The sequence below is a fragment of the Polypterus senegalus genome, chromosome 5 (assembly GCF_016835505.1).
Source record: "Polypterus senegalus isolate Bchr_013 chromosome 5, ASM1683550v1, whole genome shotgun sequence".
Taxonomy (NCBI): domain Eukaryota; kingdom Metazoa; phylum Chordata; class Cladistia; order Polypteriformes; family Polypteridae; genus Polypterus; species Polypterus senegalus.
Genome location: NC_053158.1, coordinates 85,070,766 through 85,085,490, shown reverse-complemented (window position 1 = coordinate 85,085,490; position 14,725 = coordinate 85,070,766). Strand labels below are relative to the sequence as shown.

The 14,725-nt window shown below is 36.2% G+C and overlaps 1 protein-coding gene across 6 annotated transcripts in view; it reads left to right on the top strand.

The window, feature by feature from the left end:
• The window catches only part of LOC120530412 (cadherin-18), a 1,801,315-nt gene that overhangs the window by 1,106,494 nt on the left and 680,096 nt on the right, over window positions 1-14,725 (top strand). The gene's annotated exons all lie outside the window — the stretch shown is intronic.

The window sequence follows — 14,725 nt, the reverse complement described above, 5'->3', positions numbered from 1 at the left end:
GTTCAGGCTGATCTTGGCAGAACACATAGATCCAAGGACTGCATTATACTAGGAGCTGAGCATGTTCATTTGTGCTTTGATATTTTTGAGCTAATCATTTCTTGCACCATTTTAACGTTGTGACATGAAAATACAAATGCTCCGTACTAACTTAGAAGAAAACTAAAATGAGTATAATGCCGAGGGGTCTTGTCATGCTGTAACATTTTTAATTAGTATGTATGGTGCCTGAGCAGCTTAATTTTAATTTTTGTTCTGATGCTACTGTACTGCATGGAATGCTCAAAGCACTTTATCTCATCATATGTGACTGACTTATTGGATCAAGTGTTTTGCAGTATTTAGTTTAATGCTTGGGTAATGCAGCATGCATACACTTTGTTATTCATTTATTTTCACTTTGTACATGTATTGATCGAGTTTAGTTTGCAGTTAAGAGGAAGAAAGGAAGAGGAAAAATCAAGCTCAAAATTAAGTGCATGTACCAGTTGGTGCTTTATCACCTTATTGTCAGGTTGTGCAGCAATCTGCTCCAGAGGAATCCATATGAAAAAGAGCTTCACTAATGCATCTGGTAAATTATTGTACTAATAAGGGACTGCTATACAGTTATGAAGCCTCACAGGCCACATTAAACTCTAATTTTAGGTTAAGTGGCTGTTTAGTTTGGGGGTTTATAATGAATCCCGCAGTACCACTGATTTTTAGGGCTCTCGTCATGAAGTGCTTCATTGAACTACATTTAGTGATATTGCAATGCCAATCTGTTTTGTCACAGGTAAAAGATTTGTTTTATTTCAAGCGTGGTCATGTCAGATTTGTGTTGTAGGTTGTGCATTCAAAGAAGGCGCCTAAAGTTTGAATGAATGAAACCTTTTAAATAAGGAATGTGCTTGAATTTCTTGTTGTTCATTTTAATCAGGTGTGACCAATCCATGTTTTTTTTTTTATTATTTTAACTTTACCTTGTTTTAACTGTGTGATGCTAAGCAAGTCCCTTGGCTTATCGATTGTAAAAAATAAATCTATTTAAGACAGCTGTAAATTAGCTTGGAATGGTGTCAATAATAGATGGAGCAAAGTAAAAAGGATGGCACTTATTTAAATTTCCCTCACTTAACGGCACTGGCTTGAAAATGTTCAAAATAAGCCTCATAGTTTCTGATTGGTGCTCATGATGTAATGCACATAAAATCACAATGCATACAGGTCAGCAAAAGCCATACATGCAACTGGAAGCTAATGTGTATCTTGTTTCTCATATAAGCATACTTCACACTGGGCATGTCCTTCTGAATATGGTTTATGTTTATAATAGTTATGCTGTAATTGGTTTTAATAAATTAATAATGTACAATAATGTAAACGTTTATAAATTTAAAAAAAAGGTCAACAAAAAAAATGTAACATTAATATCACTAAGGGATACACCCTATGGCGTTTTCATTAGGTACACCCATCTAATTCCAGGTTGGACCCATTTTGCCTGCAGAACTGCCTGAATTCTTTGAGTCATAGCTTCAGAAAATGTTCTCAAAACATTACTTAGGGTTTTTTAGTCCATGCTGGCATGATAATGTACAGTTTTCATACAGTTTTTGCCCTGACATTAATGCCATAAACCTTCCATTCCATTTTATCCCAAAGCTGCTCTGTATCATTGAGATCTGCAGACTGTGCAGGCCATGAGAGTAAATTGAGAACTATCATGGAACTATCTTTAGATGATGCATGCTTTGTGAAATGGCACATCATCCTTCTGGAAGACTCTGTTTTAAAAAGGATAGACTCCAGTCATGCATTTTGGTCAGCAACATTTATAGGTATGATTTGGCATTTAAAGGATGCTCAGCTCTTAATTAATGTGTGCCAAGAAAAAAATCTCAGCACTATTACACAACCACCATCAGTCTGTACCATTGACCAAAAAAGCATGGATCCATGGATAAATGCTGTTTGAGACAAATTTAGCCGGACCATTTGTATAATGAAAAGGAAAATAAGATTCATCATATCAGGTGAAATTTTTTCAATCTTCAGTCATCCAGTTTTTGTGATCACATGTCCATTGTAGTCTTAGGTTCCTTCTAGTTCGCTGGATGAAAAGCTTGTATGGTCTTCTGTCACTGTCACTAATCCACTTCAAGATGTGTCAGAAATGTCCTTCTTCATACCACTGTTGCAAAGAGATGTTATTTGAGTATTTGTGGCTTGTCTGTTAATGTGAACAAATCTGGTCATTGTCATCTGACCTTTCACACTAAAAAGGTGCTTACGCTCACAGAATTGCTGTTCACTGAATGCTTTTTGTCACATCATTCCCTGTAAATTCTTGAGTCTGAAGTGCATAAAAATCCCAAGAGGACAGCTGTTCTCAAGATGTTTAAACCATCACTTGAGGCACCAGCAAAATAACGGTATTGACTATGTTTGCATGCTATATATCCTGTGATGTCATGGCAATTTGTGTTAATGAACATGTCTACTTAATAAAGGGACAACTGAGTCAAAATATGAATGCAATTAAACAAGGCAGGTTTAATCACTTCCAACAGCACTGTGGACTCCATAACACTAATGAAAAAAGATGCATTAGCAGACAGGAAACTAATGTACATTTCTTAGGAGATTGACTATAAATTTGCAATTTTTTGCCCTCATTTTATTGTATCTCATTCAAACATTGCACTTACTATTGACTGTTATGGAGGAGTGTGGTAAAGCGCATTGGGTGTCTGTGGCAGTGTGTGCAATTTTAAGCAAAAACAGTGTGTCCCAGGCTCAATGGGTGTGGATGTGTGCGGCTGCAAAGCCAAATGGCCTTGAGGTGTTTAATAAGGAAATTGGCGGATTGTATTTGTGTGTGAATTTATCCAGTTTTATCATTGATGCTCCATGAGTGCATGAGTTATTTATCTTTTGTATAATATTTATTAATACAATATATATGAAATCTAACCAGGAAAGACTGAAAAAGAAAAAGAAGGAACAACACATGGTTGGATGGATGGATGGATGGATGGATGGAAAACATACAAACAGGAGAAAAGAAATCAATGAGCAAAATTTAAATAGAACAGAGTAAAGTCAGGAGTGTGAGCAGGTGCTGACGAAACCAGGCAATGCATTCGGGAGGAGGCCCTATGGGGAGCAATAGGGAATGGCACTTGAGAGGAAGGTCTCTCCTGCTGAACATTCAGGGAGTGGGCGCAACTGAAGGACTTCAGTGATCATTCTACCGATAGAGAGGAATGGTGGTAGGATGATGGAGCTGGGTTTGGGTGTTCCAGTGGTGACTGACTGAGGTGGCCAGGAGAAAGCCAATATAATGGTTGACCGCACATGCTGGCATCTCAGTCCCACCACAGACACCCAACGGGTGAGAGGAGGCAAATACAGGAAGTAGCAAAGGTACTGAGGTTTGCTGGAGGGAAGGAAAATTACCCGATTTTAACCTTGTGATTTTATTCTTGATTTTAACCCTGGATTATTTATTTATCCATTGATTTTCCTTCCTCAGAAAAGCACTTGTTTTAACTGGATCATTTATTTTTCACTTATTTATTTGAAAAGAATGCACTGCACTATTTATTGAACATCTCCTGATTTAAGAGTAAAATGTACAACACATATTTATACCATGCTTACTTGTTTGTGTGTCCATTGCATTAGTCCATTCTCGGTTTTGTGACTATCGATTACTAAGGTTCAAGAACATGCCAAGGCAGTATTCGTGGATTTTAAGGACAAATCTTTTCTGTGGTTTAATGTATCTCCAGGGCATTTACTTTAATGGTTTTATTATCAACCCTTCCATCCATGTTCATGGTTGTAATAGTCCAAGTCTGAGCATATCTGAGACAACAAATAATCTTGGATGGGAATCTAATTGGTGTTATTGACATAATGTATTATTTTTTTAATAAAATCATATAAATCTTAAGTGTAACGAATGTATTACTGTGATCATGATACCCAAGTAAACCTATTAACGAAATATTCTAGAAAATGTCTGAGTGGTCTTAAATGTTTTGCAGGCACCTTGTAAATAACAGATGGATTTCTGCAATGCTGGCAAAGGGCAGAGTAAATGGAAAATAGTGTCATAGATCTAAGATTCTCCTGCAGAAAACAAAGCTAAGCAGTAATCATAGTTGTGCCACTATTTAATACTGTATGTATAAACAACTGCAATAAAAGATTTAAATGAAACTTTGAAACCAAAATTTCTTTAAAATATAAAAATAGATGATTTTGTTGTTACTGCCAAGTGTTTATATTGTAACTATAATATATGCTTCCTTTAGTTTTATGTAATAGAACTGAACTTGCTTTAACTAGTGTCAAAGCACATTATCATTTTGATGGACTTTGCATCCATTCATCATCTGATGCTGCTTATTTAGTACAGAGTCATATAAAAGTGGCACCCATCCCAGTAGCAACAGGAGGATAATAGTAACCAGTCATGATGGATAGAACTGGAGTAAATAGGAAGGCACAAAATTGCATAGCCACATTCACTGACCCACAATTGAATGTTACCAGTTTGCTTAACACTATGTCAGCACTGCTGGCATCCCAGCTGGGTCTTCCAATTACTCACCTTATAACCTACTATGTCACTATTCACTGCACTGCAAACAAAGACAACAAAGATAGCTTGACATAAGTCTCTGGGATCCACTTAATCTGATTTAGTGTCATGAGGGCTACTTTGAAACAATTTGCATTTCTTTTTATTGTTATTTATTACATAAGCAAAATAATTTACATATTGTAGAGGTGCAAGTGATAAGGCAGACCGAATCTCAAAATGGTAGGGGTGCCAACCGGGTAAACCCTGTTTAATTAAAAAAAAAAATGAAAAAATAACTTATAATGTGCACAATGGCACCACAATAAACAACTGGCCAACAGCCTCTTATTGCTTTCTAGAGGCATTCCTAGAGAGGGTTAGTCCGGTGACATCCCTGACAGTCAGGCTCTCAGGTCCAAATGAGACACCACTTTCCGGGGATGTCTCTCTTTTATATTAGCCGGACCAGAAGGGATGGGACATCTCTGGTTCCATTGCTCTCAATGGGTAGTTTCTCAGTGCTGTGAGGGAAAAAGCAGACAAGACTGTTAGCAACAGCACCACCTCTCGTCCCAGGGTGGTAACACATGCCATTTGTGAGCAAGAAAGGCGACCCTCTGGTCCACATGTGTGACAATATTTAACAAATCATTATTAATATTTAGAAAATTGTTTGGAATTAAATGACTAATAATTTGTGACTGAAAGCAGGCTAAATCAAATGAAGGCATATTATCTATGAAGAAAAAAAATTAATAACTGTCTCTGAAGAAGGTGCCTTATTTGTAACTTTCCACATTAACATGGCTAACTTAATTGCAGTTTAACAGCAAAGGTTTAGTGATGTACTGATTAATAATGTATGACCATTATAGTCAGAATTAACCCTTTCATTAATGCTATATATTTAAAAGCTTTAGAGAATTATTTTATTAAAGTACAATGTAAGAAAGAAACGACAATCTGAAGTTTTAATATAAAATAATTGAACGTTGTGGTACTAGCTATCCACATTTAATAACTTTACAGTTCTTATTTCTGATGTTAAGTAATTAAACACATACATCAGACTTGACTGAAGGAAAATTGCTTTACATTTCATGCCTTCCGTTGGCTCATAGCTTTTTAAAGTGCATTTTTGCTTGAGTTGTGCTTGAGAGAGCTAGCTGGAGAGTTGTAACTCAATATCTGTTTAGTTCTTGAGTTCCTCTTATCAGAAATAAGTAAATGCATTGAACAATTTCCAAGGAAAGCTTCACTTAAAGGAGAATCTGAATTTAGTTGTACTGTAGATGATCTTACTAAAGCTGTACAAGGAGTCAAAAATAGCAGTTGAAAATGTATGGAAAACGTTTTATTAATAATCAGTAAAAATGATTTCCTCAGCAAAACATCCAAATTCACAAATAAAATATTTTGCTATATACAATCATGGGTAAAAATAAGATACAGGGTAATTAAAACAGCAAGTTGTTTATGCAAGGTTACTTTTTCATGACATACTATTATTTCTTTTGTATTCTTGGCAGATTCTAGTGACATGTAGGATCAGGATGCATTACAATCATTACATTTTCTTTCCAATTGGAACACAGCTAAGTGACTTAATCAGGATAACTTATTAAGTTGGAGGTGCTCTGGTATATAAAATCTGACATTAAAACCACTTTATCATTAATGCACCCATTTTTGATGTATTGGATTGAATTTCTCTCAACACCTTTACTACACATGATGCATGGTCGTGCACTCACCTCCTCCACACCCTCTGCCCCTTCACCTTTAAACATCAGATGGAGCACGAAACCCTTTGGACAAAGGCTCCGAGTGAGTATATATGAGTTTATTTTGTTCAGATTATTTTTTTAACCTGTTTTTTCATGTTTCCATTTACCCTTCTGTTGTTATTTTTCTAACTTTTTTATATTTTGTGCATTATTTAGGTTTGGAGATGGCTAAAATACACCCCCTATCATCCACAAATGGAAACAACAACAAAAAAAAAACTGTAAACCATAAAAAAAGCCATTTTTTTCTCCAATATTAGCTCCGATCCTCCAACCATAATAATATTCGAACAACATGCTAATTACTAGTATACTTTTCGAAAGTAAATTAAATAAATTCAAATAGTCTTGCTCTAGCTCCTATAGTGCTGGATGGAAATCCACAAGGGTGACAATAGTGTGACTCTGAGAAAGTCATTTGGCATCAATATCCTTAAAGCCCTTTGGGGCTGTCTTTGCTTAAGACAAGCAACTGATTCTCATCCAGCGAGGCAAGGTTTTTGATATTACAGTGCATTATCATGGAAACATATAGTTTTGGAGTAATAAAACTGCTAATTTATTTCTATTTTTGTATGTTTCTTAATGCAAAGAGGAGTTTTTCTATTTGACTCAAATTAAAATGGTAATGTATTGTAGCATCAGTGAAGATTACCATTAAAATATTTTCTTTTTTCTTTTAGTTAGTGAACTCCAAACATGTACATCCCTCAAAATGGCACTGTGAGAATGTGCTAACCTCCTGAAGATTCATTATCTGAATGTACACTTGTATACTGAGAAATATTTTCTTGCTTATGGTGCTTTACACCCAGGTGTATTTAATATCCTAAGGGCACAAAATTGAGTTCCGCAGTAATGAAATAATTTTAGTACCGAGGTAAACTCTTAATTAACCCAAACAGCAGGTGGTTCATATCATCAAGCTAATTGCATCCCATGATTTTTGGACCGCAATTATGTACACATGATTATATTCCCTTTACAATCGAAAAAGATCTACTATATGTAGATCATATTTCCTTATGGGGTGGCAACAATGTTGATCCATATTCTGCTCTGAAATAAATAAATAAGTCACAAAAAAGTAGAGTTCTGTATCCTGATCTTAAGAGAATACATGCTTCAAGAACAGACTCCTCTCCTTTTGTCAGCTGGGATTGTGCCAACCTGTCACTCGCTGCCTAAAATAAAACAGAGAAGATGGATGTGTTTGAATAACCCTATCAAAGCACTAGAGCAGTGGAAGATGATATATGCACTTTTTTAATGAATATCCTCCTCTGAGATATAAGTGTTACACGCAAGAAATATTTAGAGTTTGGACATCACTTGCAAATAGTGTTTTGTATACACAGGTAAAAGAAATGAATCATTAAAAAATAAATGTCCAATAAAGACATGTTAAACAATTCCACTTTTTTACTAAAAGTTGTTTCTTTACTGTTTTAAAACAGTTTTCTATGTTAAGGGCTGCTTTTCATTTTAATATGACGTAGGTCAAGGAACAGCGTTGGTTATTATCTAGAATTAGCTGCATGGTGCCTCTAAAATGTGGAACCAGATAAAACATTCTCTAGCATTAAAAGGAGGGCCACTGGTTGTAGGTTATATATGAAGAGAAGATGACCCCGATATTAAGCCCCCAGACAGAAGCACTTAATCTGTTTTCTTGGCACTTTCAGGGGCTATGGCAGCCTGGATTGTCCCAGCATGTTTTTAGCAGACAGCCGCAAGTTTCCTCTCCATTAAATAATATCAAGAACTTAAAATGTGAATATCAAAGGTCAAAGTTGTAACGTGTTTTAATAACTAAGTTTTAAAGGCAAGAGTGATTTGAAATATTATTGCATATTTGCTTCAAATGTAACCCTAGTATGAGATAAAATTTTCTGTCACCAGCTCAGAGTTGGAATGGCCAGAAAGGAAAGTGTGGAGGTTGGCGAGCCCTTACAGTTAATCAAACTTGGGAGACACCTTTGAGGGGAGGCATAGTGGGAGAGATGAGTGTTTTTGCTTTGCTGTGCATTTTTTGTTTACTTCCACTTTATTGTGAAAGGCAACATGAAGATGATAGTATAAGAAGTGTTCCATGGCTCTCCACAAGCTTACTATTACACCTTTTCCTTTAAGATTCTGTTCAGTTAAGATATTTATCTGTAGTTTTTCTGAGGGCAATTTCCTCTTGATACATGTATTGATAAATAATGATGTCAGCTCTCACAGTTTCTCTTACTTTTGATCAGATTCATTTTCCCACAGTTATCATACTGGGTTTTTCCATACATGTATTGTCAAACCTGTTTTATTCAAGTTATTATCTTGTTTAGATTTGGGTATGGACTGTCTGGATCTATAAAGTGATGATAAGCAGGATAGAAGTCTAATCTGCATAGGAGGACACATCCTGGGTGGGACATTATTATCTGGATCGGATACCTCATCATTTTGTTCTTTCCTAGGAATTCATTATAAATGAATGACAACATCCCAAGGCACTAGTGGGCAACCATAAAGTGTCACTAGGGTGTCATCATTTCCAATAGAGGTCCTGCAGAAGTGTAGTCTTTCTATGAGCCTCTGTGGCAACAGGGCTGACCCTGTAATCCTTCATGAAGAGCTACTTTGACAATGTGAGCATTCCAGGAGGTAACCTTATAAGGGCCTTTGCCTCAGTTGCCTTAGCTTTTGATTTGAGAGAAGGATTAGAGACAAAGGCTCACCTAGCAAGGAGGAAAAGAAGGACGAAAAGGATAATGAAGAACAATAAGATGTGGAGTAGGAGGCCAGGATTTTGAAAAAGGAAGTGGCTCATTAGACTGTGTTTTGGTAGGTCAAAAAAGACCATAGTTTTTGTTATTTTCTTATCTGGTTTTGTCGTTCCTTCCATTTTAACACTTCCTTCTATGTTTTATTTTTAAGTAATAAATTACTGGAATAAACTAGCCTCTCTCTAGGTATGTGGTCTGCATCAGTGTGTCCCAGTTTTGTCACAATATATAAATAAAAAATAGGCAACCTAAAAAAAGCAAAAAATACAATGACTCAGCTGCTTAGCTTTCATCAAGTGTGTGTGGTAGAGGAAGGTAGGGTGAAGTCAGGAAAGATGAATGGGGTGGCCGACCAGCCTCCTGACATAAATTGTGGGAGGTGAAAAAAAGCTTCAGTTTATTGCTGACATTTTGCAATATATAAGGTATGTGCACTCCAGTCTGTAGAAATATATAAAAATGAAATGTTTAGATCAATATATCTCCAATCTCTAAAAACACTGTATCCATCCATCCATTATCCGACCCGCTATATCCTAACTACAGGGTCATAGGGGTCTGCTGGAGCCAATCCCAGCCAGCATAGGGCACAAGGCAGGAAACAAACCCTGGGCAGGGTGCCAGCCCACCGCAGGGCACACACCCACACACCAAGCACACCCTAGGGACAGTATGTCATGTTTAAATTAAGGAATATTATTAATCTCCATCTTTAATTGTGCAAAATTTTGCTACACAACTGAAACTATTTTTTTACTGACAGAAGTCACCTCAAGGGTCAAAGTGCAAAGCTGCCAAGTCCATTTTGAACAATCTTGGGCTTGATATTTATTGAATGCACTCACTAGTTTGGTGACATGTTGGATCTAGCATCATGTACTCACATCTTAAACCTGTTAGGTTCATTGATGATTCTAAATATGCCCTGCAAGATAGACTCTGGCCCCCTATGACCGTGAGTTTGATTACCTGCTGAGTTGAGTATGATTGGGTGTTTTCTGTTCTTTATCTCATACATGGACTTCTCTTTCTTTGTGTATTGTCATATAGTTTTTAATACATTTTACCTTCCCAAGATAATACAAATACCCATATGCCCCACAGCATATTCAAGTAAGGAGGAATAAGACTGCTGCTTTGTCTGACTTTTACACTTATTTCACTTATATGTTCTGGCAGCCTCACATAGGGGAGCATGATGAAAGTAGTCTTTGGTACAGAACAAAAAAGCAATATGTACAGTGTAAAAATCTACTCTTACCTATTTTTGGTAACTAAACAGTATGGGGTTCAGACCTGTTTTAGTAATAGAGCTTAAGCATTTCCAGTGCTCAACAGCACCATTTCAGTCAAGGACAATTGTAACTCCTGTAATTCTGTTCCATTTTTAAATTATAATTTGGTTTGCTATCAATATGCTTGTCTTTCTTTTGTTTTCAATGTTCAGTTTACTAAAATTCCATGTAGATGTAATTCATAACATGATATGTGGCTGATACATCATTTGTTTCTGAAACATTTACTATAAGAAGGTCCAATATTTTAGGCAACAATTTTAAAATTGAATGACATTATGCAGCACTCCTGGGTATGAAACAGTTAAAATATGTACAGTTGTGGCACGGGGGCAGCAAGTCTTCATCATTGTGCATGAACACTTTGCTGATTCTCATTCTTCAGGTCTGTATGTTCAAGTGATGTCAGTGTGGCTTCCGCCTCACAGACCAAAGACATGCAGTTGATGTTACTGTGAGCTATGATGAATGTGTTATTGTGTCTTACAAGGACTGGTGTCTTATTTAATATTAGTTTCATTTGTGTGCCTAGCGCTACCAGAATACGGTTAGGTCTTTTTGGTCCTTTAAAGGAACAGTCAGATCAGAAAATAGATGGATTGATGCAAATTCCAAATAATTTGGTAGTGTATGGCATTTGCTATTTGTACTGCAATAGAAAATGCCAACTTTTCATTATTTTTAAAAGTAACTAAATAAGAACTCCATAAATCATCTACATCCTAAATGCATTTTAATTAAAGGCATTATTATTATAATGGTATTAATTATAGTAATAAATAATTCAGTGCACAACACTTAAGGATAAATCATTAAAAAATAACAGGTGTTATTGTGGAAAATACAAACAATGAAAAGGTATGGTATGAAAGTTTACATTTATAAAATATCAACATTAATCACAGTAGAATGTGATAATATATTGCACAAGCACATTTATTTTTAATATTAATTTTATGCTTGACTATTTCTCCAAGTGTGTCAGCTTTCCTTCTATATCCCAAAAGCGTGTTAGGTTAAATGGCAACTGTAAATTGTGAAAGAAAGTGAGGGTGTGTGCCCTGCTGTGGTCTGGTTCTCCATCAAGGACTAGATCTTGCCTTGTGCCTGACGTTATTGTTCTAAAGGTGCCCAGTCTGGAATAAAAACCTGGGGACTCTTCAATTGTGTGTAACTAGCAAGAATGTCTCTAATAATTTGTAATGAACTGCTGGTAGTTCAGTTTATTTAATTAATCTGTGGAAGAGACACAAATAGCAATTGTTGACAAGGGAGGGTGGATTTTCATGTTTGGGCCAAAATGTAAACTATAGCCACTCAGGTGGGGCAGTGGTAGCACTGCTGCCTTGCAATAAGGAGATCATGGGTTCACATCCTTGGTCCTCCCCACGTGGAGAGTGCTTTGAGTAGTGAGAAAAGCACTATGTAAATGTAAAGAATTATTATTATTATTATTATAGTGAAGAGAGCTGGATTGTAAGCCTGTAAATATTGCTAATTATGCTGATTATTTAAGGAGTCTAGCCATAAACCTCTGCTTTTTGCTCATCAAACATACCATCAAGTGACTCATGTAGCAGTAACAAGAGGACTGCATTTGTAGAAGTAATGCAATGGAACACAAAACTATCATCATTAAGGCAAATCACAAAAGATTATAAATACTAAACTAAAACAGAATTCCAAAAACTGACACAAGTATAACAATTAAAGAAAACTAGTATGAAAGGGCTACAGATCATGGCAGTTGTGATAAAAGATGTACATTTTGCAAACCTTCTTGGTAAAATCTTTTTTTATTAAAAAATAATAAGGTCAATTTAACTACATTCAAATAACAATAGTATTTCTATTGGTCCGTGTAGGTTTCCAGATCCTATTCCCCAACTGAAAAGTCTTTCCAATGCTTTATTGAGCCCTTCTTAGCCCTTGGAGACCATAGATTCTTCTAGGAGGGGTTCCTTCCTCTGATTTTACTTACAGCACCATTTTTGTAACTTCCATGAAAAATCATGATTTAGGACCCTTTCGTTTCCAGTTGACACCTAACTGAACTGAACTTATCATTTGAAGCTTCTACCTACATGGCAGGATGTGAATGGGGCTTTGTGGCCACTCTTGTCTTCAATGGGTGGTTTGCCTCATTAGTTCTTCTGGGGTCTCTTAGTGGTTGTTCTTTAAACCACCCATCTACCAGGCCTTTCCAAAAAGGAAAAAATAAAAATATGCCTCGAGTGTCTCCTCAGCTTTCCAGGGATTTCTCTGTGCTTTTAGCTCAGTTGAATAAAAAAGGAGGAGAAAACGGTGGTGTACTGTAAAATAGAAGTGGCAAACACTGTATCACTAAGCTATACTTTTGCTGCATCTAAAGCGCCCTATACCATATATATATTTAATATATTTTATTAGGTATTGCAGATATACATTGAATTTGCACTAAATACATGCAAGACATTATGGAATGTGTAGACAGACATGTGTGTCTTACATCCAAAGTCTTTAATTTTATTGCTACAAATTTCTGTTAGAGATTAATAACAAAAGACCTCCAACATTTCACAGACTTATAACAGAATTTTATATTGTGCCCATCTACTGAGTCAGTCTCTGCAACTAACACTCTTTGTAACCCTGGACATTTACATAATAGTTGTTGAAACCCTTAAACCACTGTTCACTTTGAATAAAGAGACTAATTACATTAATATATTAAAGCATACATATTGCCTTTTCTCAGTCAACCTGACTCTTTCTGTTCATTTTCTGAACCAGTTACATGGTGGCAGAGCAGCAAAGTCTGTCCTAGAAGGAAGCAGAATGCAGCACTGGAAGGGGCACAACTGCTTCAGAAAGGACTTTCATAAATATCACGTCATACAAAGGAAAAATTGAATCGTTGCTGTGTAACCTAATTTGCACATCCTTGGGATGCAGTAGGAAACCACATTGGTCAAACAGAAATGGGGTATGAGAAAAGCACACAAACCCCAAAATAGATAGTAACTGAGCAGGGAATGAAGTTCTGGTAACGTTGCATGTTATGAACAATTCAAAAGTACAAACAAACATTCTTGAAGACAAATGATACCAAAAGCATTTGACAGTGTCATTGTTAGGTGGCAGCTTAGAATATTTGGATAATTTATTCTCCTTATAGTCATTTAAAATGCACCTTTTAAGGTGCTGTACCTTTGCTACACAGCATAAACGTATTATTTAATAACGCAAAAGCAGGCCTTCCTCATGGAGATAACGTATTGGTTTTTTCATCAAGTAACAGTTCTATATATAATCCTAATAGCTGCTACACTGGTCTTCTTAAACACAGAGAGTGGAATGAATTCAACTATGATAACTAGCACTGGATGATCTTACTCTTAACAAGTAGACTAAATTATTTCTAACAAATTTGTCCTGAATGTACAGCTGTTTTCAACAAACCATTCTCATTATCAACCCAACTCTCTTCTTACATGTAAGAAGAAGATTGTCTATGGCATTGACTTTCCCTTTTGATCTGGCAGTGATGTGAAACACATGCACCTACCTTCCTCATTGGGTAAAATTCCACCTCTTTAAAACTCAAGACTTTCTTATTACACTGTGTCATAATCCTTTGACCATTTGTTTTAAGATTTTTTTTTTTGTTCTTTATTTCACCTTATACAATTTCTTGTATTAGGAATTTATTTGTTTTCACATACCCCTTGGGGTCAGAGCACAGGGTCAGCCGTTGTACAGCACCCCTGGAGCAATTGAAGGTTAAGGGCCTTGCTGAAGGGCCCAGTAGAGTAAGATCTCTTTTGGCAGTGATGGGGATTCGAACCGGCAACCTTCGGGATACCAGTGCAGATCCTTAGCCTCAGAGCCACCACTCCACCTAAGTGGTGGTGATACGCTGTATTCTGTATACATACTACTACTATTACTACTACTGCTACTATTATATTTCAATGTATTCTGTATACACACTATTATAACTACTACCACTAATGCTACTATTATATTATTTTACCTATCCCAGCTTACTCATTTTTGGTTTATTTATATGAATCCCTTCTGTCCTTTTCACACTAGCCAAGCAACCAGCTGTCAAAGAGCAGTTAAGCAAGACTGGTGAAGAGGTGATTATTTGCTTTGGGTAGTGTCTTTGAAGATGTGTTTATTGTGCCTTTCCTGATGCCAGAAAAGAATAGCCTCCAAAGTGTCCGGATTTTTTGTATTCCCTGTGGAGAACATTGAGAAGATGACCTTCAGATTTATTTTAGAAGTGGATAATCACACATCCCTCAT